Source organism: Peromyscus californicus, unplaced genomic scaffold (assembly GCF_007827085.1).
Source record: "Peromyscus californicus insignis strain IS unplaced genomic scaffold, ASM782708v3 Scaffold_7__1_contigs__length_154581171, whole genome shotgun sequence".
In the NCBI taxonomy this organism is placed as follows: Eukaryota; Metazoa; Chordata; class Mammalia; order Rodentia; family Cricetidae; genus Peromyscus; species Peromyscus californicus.
In genome coordinates, this window is record NW_026294595.1 from 58,415,273 (window position 1) to 58,431,405 (window position 16,133).

The following is a 16,133-nucleotide window of genomic DNA, read 5'->3' on the forward strand; positions in this document are numbered from 1 at the left end:
ACATGTCGTTAGATTCTGCATGCGCACATTTTAATGTACATTCTCTATATTCCTTCTTGTGGTTTTCAAATATACCAGTTAATCAAACAAAAAATAAAATTAAGATCATGAGTATTATTGTATATGAATTTATAAAATATCCATTTATCAAGAGAAGACAGAATTTGTTAATCTAATGTAAAACCAGGCTATGGCAGAGGGATGCTCTAGCAATGGCAGAAGGATGCTGTATGTCAGTTGGTTTCTAAATGATCAAATGTAGGTGTTAGAAAGACTTCATTGGTGAGGTGTGAAAGAGGTTGGCATGAGGGAAACATTAACAGTCAAAAGATATAACAGTAGTTTATGTGAGCTGATGAGAAACTAGAGCCTTGAGGCACCAATGGGCTGCAGGAAAACACCACACTGGACATACGTGGTCTTGTGATTTTTTGGAGTGAGGCAGTATGTCATGAAACAGGTGTCAGTTGGCATGTTTTAAGCTTTTGACATCACTGTCTTCCAGCATCTGCAGCTGCAGCTTTACTGAGTCACCATGAAAACGAACTTCCCTGGAAAACATAGAGTATCAAAGGCTGAATCCTTCATGGCTATCATAATCATTTGGGCTTAGTTGCTACACCTAGTTTTATGTCCCTCCCATTAAATTCGTTTATAAAGAAGTAACTTTGGTTATCTAGTTTTTCTGCAAAGAAAATGTTTGCATGTATTGTATATTAAGACTGCATTACTTGAGTGCTCTTAAGTGGTTTTTTTATTTGTCTACTGTATGTCTTTAAAATTAAAACTTCTCAAAGTGGCTTTTGGAATAGGAAATTTAAGATTTTCTTAAAACCCTGCTGCAAGTGTAAAAGGTTTTGTTGTGTACTGAGAGAAATTGGTTTGGGCTTATATCCTCGACATATGGGATGGATTGAAAAATAAGCCAGAATGTAGAGAATTGCATTAGATAATTTATGCAAAGTCACTAGCATAACAGGCACATAGTAGGCATTCCATAAATAGTAGCTATAGGATTTAGATTCAGAAACCATGAACTTATAGAGTAGTTACAGACATGAATATGGATTGCATTACTCTTTTTTTGCATGAGCAAAAGAAGTGCAAGCATGTAAATCTGAGAAATCTTGACACTTCCGGGAGGATGGGAGGTGAGGATAGAATGAAACCTGGGAAGAGATGTTCAGGGACTTGGAAGGAGAACAAGAAAAGGCTGTGTCATGAGAAAAGGAAGGGGAGATCAGGTTGAAAAATTCCTCAGAACAGTCAACAAGGCTGATGACGACTGAGTGGCCCATGAGCAGGTTATTGGTGAACTTAGCAAGACTTGTGGGAAAAAGGGAAGGCTTTCCAAAATTCAGGTTGAGTTTCCTAGATTTTCTGTTTTTTTCTCAATCACATGGTAAGACTAAATGTAGGGGAGGCAGCCAGTTGGATTGAAGGGATGTGGGCTGTTCAGAGGGGAAGAATTTTTGTGCACCCCTTGCAGCTCCCCAGTAATAGGTGATAGATAATTGGTGACAGGCTCTTGGCAGCTCAGCTGCCACAATCAAGCTTTAGGAGTCATAAAACTCACTAATGAAAGGATCTCCTTGGGTAAATCATCACCAGCCAAGACAACATCATAAACCTGCTGACTTTGAGCCCCATCAAGGGCAGATGCACCATCTCATTCATCTATGTATCGAAAGACTATCACAGGATCCATCACAAGAGTGATGCTCAAAAGGACTTGAAAATTTTGAAGGGATTTAGTTTGAGTTGACATTAGAACCAGAATTGCAGTTTTGTAGCTTATTTAAAACAGAATAATTTTTTGCATTTAGGAATTTGTGAAGATTTAAAAATTCTGACTAAATTGATATCTTAATTCTTAGAAGTAGAGACCAGATTAAAGATGTTTTGTTGTATGCGAATACTTGGTTTGTTTATGTAAGCATTTAACTTCTTTATTATGAATACTGGCTTTTAGACTGGAGTAAGACAAGACTTCTGTAGGTAAAACATGGTATATGACAGGAATAGGAATTTTGAGTTAAAAAAAATCTTGCTTCATCCATGCAAAGTCTAAAAGTGGAAGTCAGACACATCCATTAGGATGGAGCTAGTCCACATTATGATTCTATTTAAATTTCGTGCTTATAGGAACATAGTATGGTCTTTGGAAAGAGTTTGAAGGTTCAAGTAGTCCAAATACCTTTGAATTTTTGAAATTTGTAGTTAAATACATGCTACAAAGTTATGCCTTCATAATAAATTGTCACACTCTTTTTCAGGGGAACTTCTGGTAGATTTATATTTGTACCAACAGCTGAACAATCTCGTTTTGCATCCTCATCAACACTTGGTGATGTTTTGTCCTCCTAATTTTAACCATTCTTAAGACTCTAGTGGTCACTCTCATTGGTGTTTTATCATATTTCTTCAATAACCAGCCAGCTTGAGCATTTTTTTGTGTTCTCATTTGCAGTCTGTAAGTATTTTGGGGGGAATTATATGCTCAAAAGTTCAGTGCATTTATTTTTATTAGACACTTAAGAGTAGGATTTTGAGAGTACATTTTATAGTTCTGAAATGAGTACAGTCAGATATATGATGTTAAGTATTTAAGTATTTTCATGTCATTTATGGTTTCTCTTTGCCTTTTCTTTTGAAGACCAGAGGAGTTAATTTTTAGTAAAGTTTTATTCATGAGCTTTTAGTTTTTATTCTATGTTTAATGCTTTCACTGTCTATGTTTACCATGCATCTGCTATACATCTAATGCTACACTTCAACAGAGGTGAGTTTATACTCATTGAAAGTCTTATTTGTGGATCTCAACAGCATTTTACTTGTAACTATACCAAACTGCATATAATCCACACACCTGTCTATGCAATAAGATGTATTTTACTCATCAGTAGAACAAAGTAACTATTAATATGTAACAGTATTAGTATATCTCAAAGTAATTATGCCAAATGAAAACAGACTGAACACACATATGACATGTACACTATATGAAGAAGGCATATTACTTTATTATGAAAGAACTCAGCTCAATGACTGCCTGGCCAAAGGGATGGAAGGGGATAGGAGAAATTTTAGAGCAATGCACATATTCATATACTCATTATTTTCATTGTAGTAATGCCTGCCAACATATTTTTGTGCTATAGCTTTTTATATTATACAGTTTAAATATATATCCTTTATTGTATACCAGTATGTACCTACAACTATAATAAGTAGCTGGCAGGAAAACACAGTCTCTGTTAATTATTTCTCAGAATCATCTAGCATAATGTAACACTTTTAAAAATAAATGATATATTTCTAGCCATCCACCTACAACCCTTCATAGTCATCAAAGCAGATTTAAGTCATTATTGATAAAAAAAGGATTACAAAATTCTCATGAGGAAGAGGATATAGCTGGATTGAAGAGTGCTTGCCTAGCATGCCTGAGTCCCTGTGTTAGATTCTAAGCAGAGGGAAAAAAGTCAGCCTTGTTAGGAAAATGATGTTTATGTTCACAGTAATGAATAAACACACACACACACACACACACACACACACACACACACACACACACACGAGTACAGAAGAATGACTTGCAATTTACTATTTAAACAAAAAGAAAAAAGTGTTTAATCAAAGATATATGAGTCCTTTGTAACTAATTTAATAGTGAGTAGAATGTAGTGCTATACATAAGGTTAGGAAAATTAATGAGAAAATGGAGCTATTTACTACAGAGAACTCAGTTTCAGAGAGAGAGTTTACTTAGTACTTGCTTAACAAAGGATGGCACAGAGGCAGAGTGGAGATGAATGAGAAATAGATCATTAAACATAAGAAGGTACTTGTGATAACCAAGGGAGATTAATAATGACAATGACAATGTCACTTGTGATAAATGTAAAAGCAATTCCACTCTTTCAAACCTCTTCCTAATTGCCCTTCCCGAGGCAGAACGCATAGATTTTGTTTTTGTAATTCTAGTCCATGACAGCGACCTCACTACTATGATGATAATTATAGTTACCAAAATAATCACTAAGATCTAGGAAGAACATAGGAAGAGAAGGCACCACAAAATGATGTTTTTGGTCTATAAGATTATTTGTGAAAAGTTTGCAAAAATTTATTACTACACTTCTGCTTAATAAATATACTCAGGAAATGACTCACTTGTAAGATACTATCTGCCAACTCAGCACTGTAGAAATAGAAATTACCAGTCAGTTTCCTAGAGCCTTCTGTATTAATTTTATGTAAATTGGAGGACATTATTAACTAACTTTAGGTTGAAAATGTGATATAAGTTGTCAATGAGGTATTATATCTAGTATTAAATAATTTTTTAAAGAAAAATATCTATTTATTATGCCCTTTAAAAAGTATTTCTTTATTTAATTTTTATGTGTATGAGTGTTTTGCCTGCCTGTGTATATGTGCACCACATGTGTATCCAATGCTTGCAGAGGACAGAAGCGGTGCTGGAACTCTTAGAACTAGAGTTACACAAGGTTGTGAGCCACCATGTGGGTGATGGGAACCAAGCCCAGGTCTTCTGCAAGAGCAAGTGCACTTAACTGCTGAGCCATCTCTACAGCCCTCAGCTTATTGTATCTTTTAATTAATGGTTTTTGTCTTGTTATAAACTAATAGATGATGAATTTAGAAACTTGGGAAAACACAACACATGTTTTATGGTTTTGGCCTCCAGTTCTACCATTTAGGTAAATCTGCATTAACATTTTCATGTTTTCCTTCTCATCCTGTTTCTTACTCATAATGTATAAGGATACTTACAAGTACATTATACATTATGTAAATACAATTATACTTATCCATATTTGTAGTTTTGTTCACTTTCTCGTGGAAATAAAATTTGCTTAAATTTTTTTGGAAAACAATTTTTGTCAGGAGCCTTAATATATACAGATTTGTTTGTTCATTAATTATTCATCTGAAAACCTAATGATGCACACAAATATTTATGTATGAGCTCATCATAGCATTCTATAAAAGCAATGAAAAATGAAACTAAGATGTAATGAGGCATTAAATGTTTTGTTTTTCTAAGAGTTTACCACAAAATTGTTAAAACTTTTGCTTTCAACCAATAGTACTCAGAGGGGACATTAGCACAAATATGTGCTAATATAATTAATATAATATAATATAGCAATATATAGTTTATTGCTATAATCATTAATACATACAAATAAAATTACATATAAAAATGTGGGAAATCCAATCTGTGTACTTCTGGGTATAGCTATGTTGACTCTTGGTCTGCTTTCAGAGTAAAAGTTATATGCAGTGTATCAATACAAGGTTTTGGGCTGTTACTATAATAAAGACTTGAGATAATCAATATTTAAAGAGAAAAGATTTAGTGACATTTTATAGCATTGTCAGTTGACACTTGTTTGGGGGCTTGTAAGGGAGCCCTACATTATGGCTATGGGTGTAGCTAAGCAAATCCACTTACCTTTTGTCTAGGGAGCAGGAGAAAGGATTAGGAACTGGCTGATGTCAACTGTTCCTTAAAGGTCACAGTTCTTTAAGGTGTCATAGCCTCCCAATAGTGCCAAACTGGGAATAAAACTTTAAAGATTCAAGCTAAGTACATAATTTCATAAAAGCATATGACTAATGTAGGAGCCCTGCTCTTCCATATACAGAAATTCAGTGTTAAGGAGATACAAGGTTCTAGCAGTGATTGGTCTACTGATCACTCTATCACAGAAACTTGTGAGTGACAGAAATGTAGATAATATTTATGTGGTGATATTGTGTTCCCCAATATATTGTGCACACTAATAAGCTTATCTGGGGTCAGAGAACAGAACAACCACTAGATATAGAGGCCAGAAAATGGTGGCACACACACCTTTAATCCTAGCATTTCGAAGGCAGAGATCCGTCTGGATCTCTGTGAGTTCAAAGCGACACTGGAAATAGCCAGGCATGGTGACATATGCCTTTAGTCCCAGGAAGTGATGGCAGGAAGCAGAAAGGTATATAAAGTGTGAAGACCAGAAACTCTAGCCTGGTTAAGCTTTTAGGCTTTTAGCAGCAGTTCAGCTGAGATCCATTTGGATGAAGACTCAGAGGCTTCCAGTTTGAGGAAACAGGATCGGCTGAGAAGTTGGCAAGGTGAGGTTAGCTGTGGCCTCTTCTGTCTCTCTGACTTTTCAGCATTCACCCCAATACCTGGGTCCGGGTTTGTTTTTATTAAGAAGACCTCCTAACAATGCGTGCTACATATTTATTTTTTTCTTTCTTCTGTTTTTATCTTCCAGACATTCTATGTGTTTCTTCCATAATCAGAATAATGGTGATTATTGTAGTGGTATTTGCTCTGCCCATGACCTTGGACTATATGGCTGAAGGAGGTGGGTATATCTTGCTGTTGTATGTAACCTCTTAAAAGGTAAGGGAGAAGGGTCACAAGTCCCTTCTCCCTGCTGCCTGCTTCCTGGTCTGATTGAAGTGCCAGGTGGATTCGCTCCTGGTCAGATCAGAGGAAAACTTCAGCTGTCTAGTCTGTTCTGCATTTGTGAGTGTATTTCCTCAATTTATCCTAATAATTTACCCTAGTACTCTTTAAGCAGACTCCTGTGGATTTATTGCATTATCTAGCACCCAATATTGGGTGAATCTCTCCCACCCTGTCCTGCAGCTGCTTAGTCCAACTAAACACACAAACTGTATGGCCTATGAGTCTTGTTTCTTGTTAGCTAGCTCTTATAACTTAACTCAACCCATTTCTATTAATCTATATGTTGTCACATGGCCATGGTGTTACCGGTTTGCAGCACCTTGTTGCTCCTTGGGCAGTGGGCTGGTGTCTCCCCCTACTCCACCCTTCTTCATCTTGTCTTCAGTTGGAATGCACTACCTAACCTTATCCTGCCCTGCCATAGGCCAATGCAGCTTTATTTATCAACCAATCAGAGTAACACATATTCACAGCATACAGAAAGACATCCCACAGCAGATTATTGAATGCATTGTAATTATTTTATAAATTCATTAACATGGATGAAAATGTGATTTTTATTGTAGTAAATCTTAACAAAAATATCCATAAATTGCTGTTTATTTTTACAGTTGTTTATAGTATTCTCATTTTAAATAGCATTTATTTATTTTTATAGTTTTTCACCCATAAAATCCAGTTTGTGCTATCCATATATACTTGGGTGTATGGCTTTCAACTGGAGGACAGTTGACTTACCATACGTTATACTCTTAGAGAAAATAGACTCTCATTCTTCTAGAAACTTTCATTTGCCAATAGCTCCTCAGTGAGGGATAGAGCTTTGTGCCCAACTCCTATTTCCACACTGGAAATTGGTTTGGCTTGAGATTGCACTAGTCTTGTGTATGCTGTCAGAACTGTGAGTTCCTGAGCTCTGTTGTGTCTGGAGAAAACTGCTAACTTGAATTTAACCAATTGCCTCTGCCTCTGCCTCTACCTCTGCCTCTCACAGTCTTTTGCTCTATTTTTTTTTTTTTGCAATGACCCTTGAACCTTAGGAGGAGGGGATGTGATATATATGTTTCATTTAGGCCTGAACATTCTGCTGTGTCTTCACTCTGCACTATGGAACCTGTAACAATCACCATCTATGGTAGAAGCTTCTCTACTAGGAGTTGAGAGATGCATTACTCTATAGACATAATGGTAAATCATCAAGAGTCAGTTTAATAGTATATTCATTCAGCAGAATAATGGTAGTAGATTCTCTTCTAGGGCCTATAACCTGTCTAGCCACAGGTTATTAGCTTGATAATGCCAGGCATGGGTTTAATCTTGTGGAGTGGGACTTAAGTTCAATCAGAAAGCATTTGGTTATTCCCAAGATGTTTGTGTCATTATTGCAACAATTGTCATGTTTTTCTAGGGTAGTCATTATTGTGTCTCATGGGGTTCATAGCTGGGTAGGATTAATTACTTTTCTCCTCTGTAGTGTTCTTAGTACTTTCCAGTGCTATGAAGCTAGTCAGTGGGGGGTGAAGCTTCTGAGTCACTACCAATTTGATATTCCATATTCTGTTACTCAAGTAAATGTTATTTTTAGTAATGGGCTCTTAACCATCCAATTCTGGAAGTTAACCAGTAGCATTGGCAATAGCCTGTAATGTACATGGATCTATGGGACCTCACAGACCAATAATTATAAAAAAGTAGCCCATTTATGGCACAGTGCTTTTTATTTGTTAATCTATGGTGTCTAGTAGGGACATTGTTGTTCCATTATAAGCTAACTCTGTTTTTAACAGTTTTTAAAACTCTGTATATGTGTACACACACACACACACACACACACACACACACACACACACACACACACACACACACATGCAGATATATAAACACACATATGGAAGTTTCTATGGTAGTATAGGTTTACATATGACATTTTTTTGAAAGGTCTTTAGTATTATTTACCCCTCCCAGTGTTCATTCCTCTACCCTATCCTTCCATCCAACTCCAATTTAACCCTTTCTGTTTCAATAATCCCCTTTAAGCCTTTATACCACTGGATCTCTCCTTTCTTTAAAGCCCCACCCCAATGGAACTTTACTAATTTCCTGACCTCAATAGGTATTCCAAATAAAACATGCATTTGAAAATTTTAATTGTGTCTATGTGTGTGTGCATGCACACACACACACGTGCATGTTTGTCTGTAAGAATGTATGCATGTCCTCAGAGGCTAGAGGCATCACATTCCTTTGGAGCTGGAGTCACAGCTGGTTGTGAGCTGCCAAATGTGGATTCTGGGAATAGAACTTGGTTACTCTGCAAGAGCAGCACACAACCACTGAGCCATCCATCTCTCTAGCCCCCATAATCGTTGTCATCTTAATAGTTAATCTTGTTATTGCCATTGTAATATTGTAATTTATATAATGTAGATAGAACTTGTCTTAGGTCGTTTAGGTCATTTCATTCCTCTTTTTTTTTTTGGTTTTTGGTCTTCTCCCTCAAGTTCTGATTTCTAACCACCAGTTGGCCAGTTAAGAAATATGTTTTATTTTAGCATAGATTTCATGGAAAATGTTTAGATCTATTTTTCTTTAAATAAAGTAAGCATTTTGGTCAAATTTGAGTGAAAGGCTGTTGAAGAAAGAGATTATATATGTGCCCCCTGAAGAAAAGTCAGCTCCAGTGGGTTTTCCTTGACTTGGAAATGCTGGTTAAGCTTCTCAAGGAAATACTATTCTGGTATAGTTTCTGTGTTTGTTCCAATAGATGTGGCTAACAGAATTGCTAGCAAGGACAACTACATTTGGAAAGGTCACAGCAGTAAATAAAACTTACAGTTTTCTCCAAATAGTTTAATGATTTTTGTTCTTATACATCTGAAGAACTTAGTACTATTTTATTGAGGTGTTTTCAAATGTTTCATGAGTTCATGTTGCAAGTTATGTGAAAAAAGAGCTACTGTTAAATTATGTTCATTCTAATAAAAAACAAACTGTCCTGGAAAAGGTAGCCTTAAATCTTCAAAGGATATCAGTTGTTTAATCTTTTCTAATGAGTTTGTTGACCCTGGTTGCCAGTGTTAAAATACAACAGAAAATGTAAATTAACAAGTTTCAATTATAGAAAAACTGTAATAATGTCTTCTTTTATGGGTTCTCATTTTTATAATTGTAGTATACAAACTTAGAAATATGCTTAATGCTTGACTCCTATAACCTTGGGATTAATGGTAAGAAAACGATCAAAGAAACTTACTGGTTTTAAATACCTATTCTTCATCAGCCAAAATCTCCATGTTGACTGGTTTTGTCACTATTTGGTGGAACATATAGTTGGCAAATGTGTGTGTGTGTATGTGTGTGTGTGTGTTTGTGTGTTTGTGTGTGTGTGTGTGTGTGTGTGTGTGTGTGTGTGTGTGTGTGTGTGTATGAGAGAGAGAGAGAGAGAGAGAGAGAGAGAGAGAGAGAGAGAGAGAGAGAGAGAGAGAGAGAGAGAGATTGAAAATCATGCAATAGAGCAATAAACTAAGAGCATGGATAATCCACACCATCACGCTACCTCTCTACAAATCCTGTCAAATCCTGTGCTGTCTTCTCCATAGTTACTACTAGGTATACAAATAAGCTTCTTTTCTATTTAAATTGCCAATACAAGGTCTGAATTCCTAGAATTAAAATAAATCTTTTTGACACATGTGTCTTTAGTAAAGTACCCTCTCTTTATATTATAATCATACTTTCCACAGGTATTTATATCTCTAGGAACCTATAAAAATACTATATCTGCAAATTATATTTTATCACATTATATTTATTCTAAGCAGAGGAGTAATGATATTATGACTGAGTATAAGCCAGAGGTCTGAAGATATTGAAAGTATTGATTTTTTATGGTATATTCTAAGATGAAGGCATTAGGAGACATACCCTTATCAGTTTGAATATTAATCAATAATTATCATTTAGCCATTCCGATATAGTGCTGTAGTAACTACATTGGATTTGTCACCTAGTTTTTGATGTTTAGAAAGATGGGTGCTAGGATACAACTTTTTCAGGAATATCCTGAATGTGCATTAGTTCTCAAATATTTAATTACCACATTCTGTTTGCATGAATTTTTCTGATGTTTTCATTCATACATATATGACTAAATACATATATCAAGACATCTGAACATTGCCTAAAAGACCACAATTTTAGTTTTTAAATTATTTCCAAATTGTGTATGAATCAGCATATTTTTTATTTTGAGGTTTATTCATCCCCAAATGGATGCTGTATCAGAATAACTGCATAAAAATGATCTATTTTCAAATAATCTTGAGTGCTGGGGACATAGATCAGTGGTAGTTTTGAGTCCAATATGTAGCGTGGCAAGAAGAAATGAAATAAATTACTAAATAAATAGATACATAAATAAGTCTTGGGAAAATATTCTTCTTTGTATCCAACAACATGATGATCCTATGTCTCTTTCCCTGCCAGTGTCCTGGCTAATGTGGCCTAACAAATATCCATGTTTCAGGTACATATTTTTTTCCTATAACTAACCCATCTGATGGGCACTCTAACAGTTAGAGATTAAAATAGCTGAACTGTGGTTGGTCTGTATGGATTGTTGTAACCCAAGCTGGGACCCAGGAAACTCTGCTTTCTAAAAAACATGCTGTTTGCCTCTGGAATCACAGTCTCTGAAGCCTGGGGAATCTTAAACATCTAGTGGTCAATTTTCTCACCATACAGTGAGCTTACTGAATGTGAAGCCAGGGAAAAGGAAAGGGGAAACAAGATAATGAGAGAGAGCAGTTATAGAAGCATTTGACAGGCTGGATCTATATCTACTTCTGGATGTTCAGGTACATGGAGAAAGGCATTTCTATATTACTTCAGAGGCTTCAGCTGACTGTCACGTGCTATGGACAGAGTTATGATTAGTAAAGATGCTTTCTTACCATGGAGAAATTATTAGATAACTGATATAAGAAGTGAAGTGGAAGAAGATGGGAAATACCACTTGTCTCCACCTGCTGATTATTTTACAGTTGAGTATTCTGAGATCCTGGTCTCTGACTCTTGGGATGCAGTTATATCTTTTAGGCACTGTACAAATGAGCAATCACACCACAATGCTGTAGGGCCAAGGTTTGAATGGAAGAAAATGTTTTGATTCTGTTTGTCCAAACAATCTGAAGACTATTCCACAATGGTGGACTAAGTGGCCTTTTTACCACTGCTATGCCAAGGAAGGACTCTTGTGAATATTAGCTGTTTTCGCTGAACTAGTATTTCTTCTCATTTCCTGCTAAAATACCTCATCTCTTCTCCTCTCCACTGATTTAGATTGAGAAGCCAATTAAATATGCCATTTCTTTACCTAGGAATACAAAAATGTGTCAGGCTTGACTTATCTTAATATCTCATTGCTCCAGGCTCAGAAATTCACTCAAGGTTGGACACTTTAACTAAATTGGACTGAAAACAGACTTACTGTGGTATTTTTTCTTTTAAAAAATAATTGTAATTGATAAGAAAATTGTACAAATTGATGAGGCAGCATATTTTTATTTGTATATAGATCGTATAATGATTAAATCAATTTTGATGTAGGATAAGATACTATACTGAAGTTACAGAATGTGATCAACATTATTTTGAAAACACACTTCCATCTTCCTGTCTTTTCTGTTAACTTATTACCACCACGTGGAGAAAGCCTTTCTACATGAGAATGAAGATAGTATTCTGGAAATGGCAGAGCAGAGAGGTGGAGAAGAAAAGTATGATGTCATTACCAGAGCCAACAATGTCAGCAAACCATGTACTTCATCACGAGAGCTAATGTATGTATGTTTTAAAAGTTATTGTCTCTGCAGTTTCTGTCTTCTCTAGCAAAATACATTTGGGAGTTTTGTAGTAAATCAATTATGTTTTGGACCATAACAAACAGCAGGGCGTGAGTTTGAGTGTAGTCATGTGTGAATACACATTTTTGCACTTGTGAACCTAGGAAAGGCTGAATATCTCTGAGAAATGTTAGCAAGAACAGGAAGGTTAATCTTTCTAAACTATATTGTAAATTGTCTCATGGGCACTCGTTAACTTATAGCTTAATAGCTTAACAATGTTGCAGTCTCTCTAAGTCTTCTCTGACTTGAACCCCAAGGGAGAAAAAGTTTTGAAAGTGCTATAGATTTTTTTGACAAGATAATGGTAGCTAAACAAGACAGAATATTTGCACAGTGCTGTGAAGTTTCTAATGTTTCCTTTGATGGTTAATTTTAAGGTCAGAGGCTTTGGTTATATTTTAATGAATAGTAGAAATGATGTTATAATTGCAGTGAAAGTGTGGTACATGAGAGAAATAAAATGCTAATAATGCTGATGCCATTTAAAAACTGACTTATAGTGGAAATTTGCGTGTTTCAAAAACTGAATGTAATTAAAAAGTTAAGCAATGAAATAAAATAATGAAATGGAGGAATCTAATCAAACTCTCTCATAAGATGCTCTATGTACAGATGTTCCCGGCATCATGAGATTGATTACATCATGATTTTGGAATGTTGCTTTGTCAAGCACAGTTTACAACCAAGGAGAGAAGAGTCTTGAGCCCTATCTTCTCTCTCCAGCTCTTGCATTAGCAGATGAAAGGAAGTTCTGTTCTTCATTCCCTGACCTTGACCTCTGAACTCAAAACATGAAATTACACCCCTTTCCTTTCTGCTGTGGTTTCTGCCAGGTTATGTGGTCCTGCTCGAGAGATGATCCTGGGAGTTCATTGTGCACTCTCTGTTTATTGACTCTACGCTGAAACCCTCTCTCCTTGTGCCTATTTTTTCAGTAATAAATTTGGATCCTTAGTCTTTATCTATTTTGTGCATGTGACTGAGTTAACACCTTGCTGAAAAGGGAGACTACAAGGGAAATGACGAGAACAAAGAGAGAGAGGGTAAAGAGATGGTCATGCCACCATTTCTGTATTGTTTATTTATGTATCATTTATTTATTTATTTTACAATGTTATGGCAAGTCTAATAGTATGAAGTTTATCCTGACAGTAATAACTGTTTGCATGTGTCCATGGTGGTGAGTGATTTTTTTGAGTTCCTTCCTTATTAGAGCAGTAGCTCATCTTCTTCATGGAAGGTGGAGGAGATTCGACCTTGATGGGCATCTGTTTCTCAAGCTTTTAGTTTTCCTGTGTTTGGATTCCTGTTAGGTTGAAGTGTATATTAGCATTCTGCTGCTACATAGCACACTACTGAAAATCTAGCTACTCAACACATTCTTATTTCTGTTTCCCAGAGCTGGGATTCAGGCATTGTTTGCTTGGATCTTCTCTTCTGGATATCAGGGGCCTTCAAACAGGGATCAGCAGGACTGTGTTCTAATCTGGAAGCTTGCTTAGGGGAGAGCCATTTTACAAGCTCATTTAGGCTTTTGGCAGAATCTATTTCTTATGGTTATGTGACTCAGGGCCCAATTATTTTGCACAACAGTGTCTAGAGGCCACAAGCAGTTCTCTGCTTTGCAGTGCTTCCATGGACTGCCTACAGTGACTGTCTGCTTCTTCCTTAAGGCCACCAGGTAGGTTTCTTGCTACAGTCTACTTAGGCGAAGTGACCAGTCAAAGGCTCTTTTACCAAATGGACACTTCTTTACACTGTTATTTGTTGAATTGCAGATATAATTTTGTCTTATCACTAGAACCCAATTGACACAAGTTTCATTGTTGACATGTCCCCAGTGCCATTTACTAATTTTGTAGATTCTCTCATAGAAGTAAGACAATCCTATTACCAAGGTCCAAAGTCCCCAAGTTTGTCTTCCAAGGTAAAAGCTTATGCATGGAGTCAACATTGCAGGAAAATTCAGGCACAACATGCTCATTCCTGACCCTTACTTGGTGTCATGTCACATGGAGCTAACACCTGATAACTGAGCTGATCTGGTGCAGGACTCCATTTCTTCTTCTTCCCAGAGGGCAAGCAGGACCAAGTCAGCTGTGAGTTCTGTAGGGCACATGCCCTTACAGTGTGATAAATTAGATAGCTGTTAGACCAAATGCTTCTTGACTTTCCAAATGAGAACATTAGGATGGCCCTTTAACATATTTATTTGCCTTGCTGAGAAGGTAGTCAAGGTCTGCTGGATTTGTGATGTGCTAAATGAATGTGTAGCTGAGGTGCTCAGGTGGTTTTATTGGTAAGGTTAGCTACAAAAATGAAGGTGTGAGGTTGCTGGAGGACAACATGACAACCGTTAAATTAAAAACCTATTAAATTTTCCAAGTGGTGGAAAAGGACTTCTCAAAAGCAAAGACAGAATGAAACATACCCCAACAGTGAAGTAACTTGAGACTCAGCTTAAGCAACTTTTCTTCCTATTGAAGAGATTTCTTTTCACACTATTTCTGGATGTTGTTTTGCAGCAATTGCAAACAGCTTGTAGATGCTGATGAAAATAAAACAAAGATGAGGGAAGGGAAATAACTAGGCTATTTCAGATACCAGGCGCTGATATCATCATTTCTTTTCTTGCGTTTTTTACTTGCTTTGGTTTTGTCAGAATGGTACATACCAATCTTGCTTTGCAGTTCCTTTTTATAATTACCATACTGACTTTCAAAAGTAAAGTCTTATGAGGTTAATTAAAAAAATGAATCAGTCAAAATACATCAAAAGAGGCCTATGAGACTGTTCAAATGTACTCTGTTTCTGAGGAAAATCCATTTTTTAAGATGATAAAGTGATTTGAAGCCATATTCAATAACACGACTTAATTTACTCTTACATACTAATCATTTTGGACCATGGGCAAAGCATTCTGAAGTACTAGTGTGAGTACGGGTCTGATCTTGAATTATGAATCTTCAGTTCTGAGAAGCAAAAACTCAACTGCTTTAAGCTTTGCAAATTAAGGTCTCTTCTGTTGTAAAAAATATTTCCAGCTATTGCTGGATTTTGTAGAGGTGTGCTGCATTGATATAACTTACAAGTGTGTTTCTTTCTCTTATTTGTTTTCTACCCTCATGCTATTTTTAATTGAAATGAAACCCTGAACAAATTAAGAAAATACCTTGACTCAAAGGGAATCTCTCTCATACTAGAATCCATATGGCATGAATTGACTCAACAAGTAAAGAAATTTGAAAGGCCTCTGGGAAGTTAGGCTTCTGCAATTTCTACAAAAATAGATCGACAAACTCTTCCTCAGCTATTTGTCCAACACCAGTTGACTGAGTGTCTTTTTAGTTGTCGGCTTAAATAGGAATTTCTAGTGCCAGTCAATCAGTTCAAAGTACACATTCATTTTGTAGCAAAAACTCTTCCATATGTTGAGGAGTATGCAAATTAGGCCAAGATACAGTCATTCCCCTGGAGGAGCCCCTGTTTTCATTATATGCCTCTTCTAATGGTTGATGTTTGAAATGTGCTAGACAAGAAAAATAAAAACAAATCTTTCTCCCAAGATTTACATGTGTACAATGGCAGCATCTATGTAAATGTCTACTGGACTTGTGGGACTGATCACAAAGTTGACAGAAACCAGATCACTGAGATATTAGATGTCTATCATAGGACGAGAAAAAATTATGAGCTGGGATTGTGTATTCAAATGAGTGGTTGTTTGG

The 16,133-nt window shown here is 36.2% G+C and overlaps 1 long non-coding RNA gene across 2 annotated transcripts in view; it reads left to right on the forward strand.

Moving 5' to 3' along the window:
• Positions 1 to 4,453: 4,453 nt before the first annotated feature.
• LOC128102228 (uncharacterized) overlaps positions 4,454 to 16,133 on the forward strand; it is a 102,107-nt gene continuing 90,427 nt past the window's right edge. For both annotated transcript variants that reach the window (XR_008215359.1, XR_008215360.1), the window contains exons 1-2: positions 4,454 to 6,392; positions 12,213 to 12,339. This is a non-coding gene — a long non-coding RNA (uncharacterized LOC128102228). The remainder of the gene's footprint in view (positions 6,393 to 12,212; positions 12,340 to 16,133) is intronic.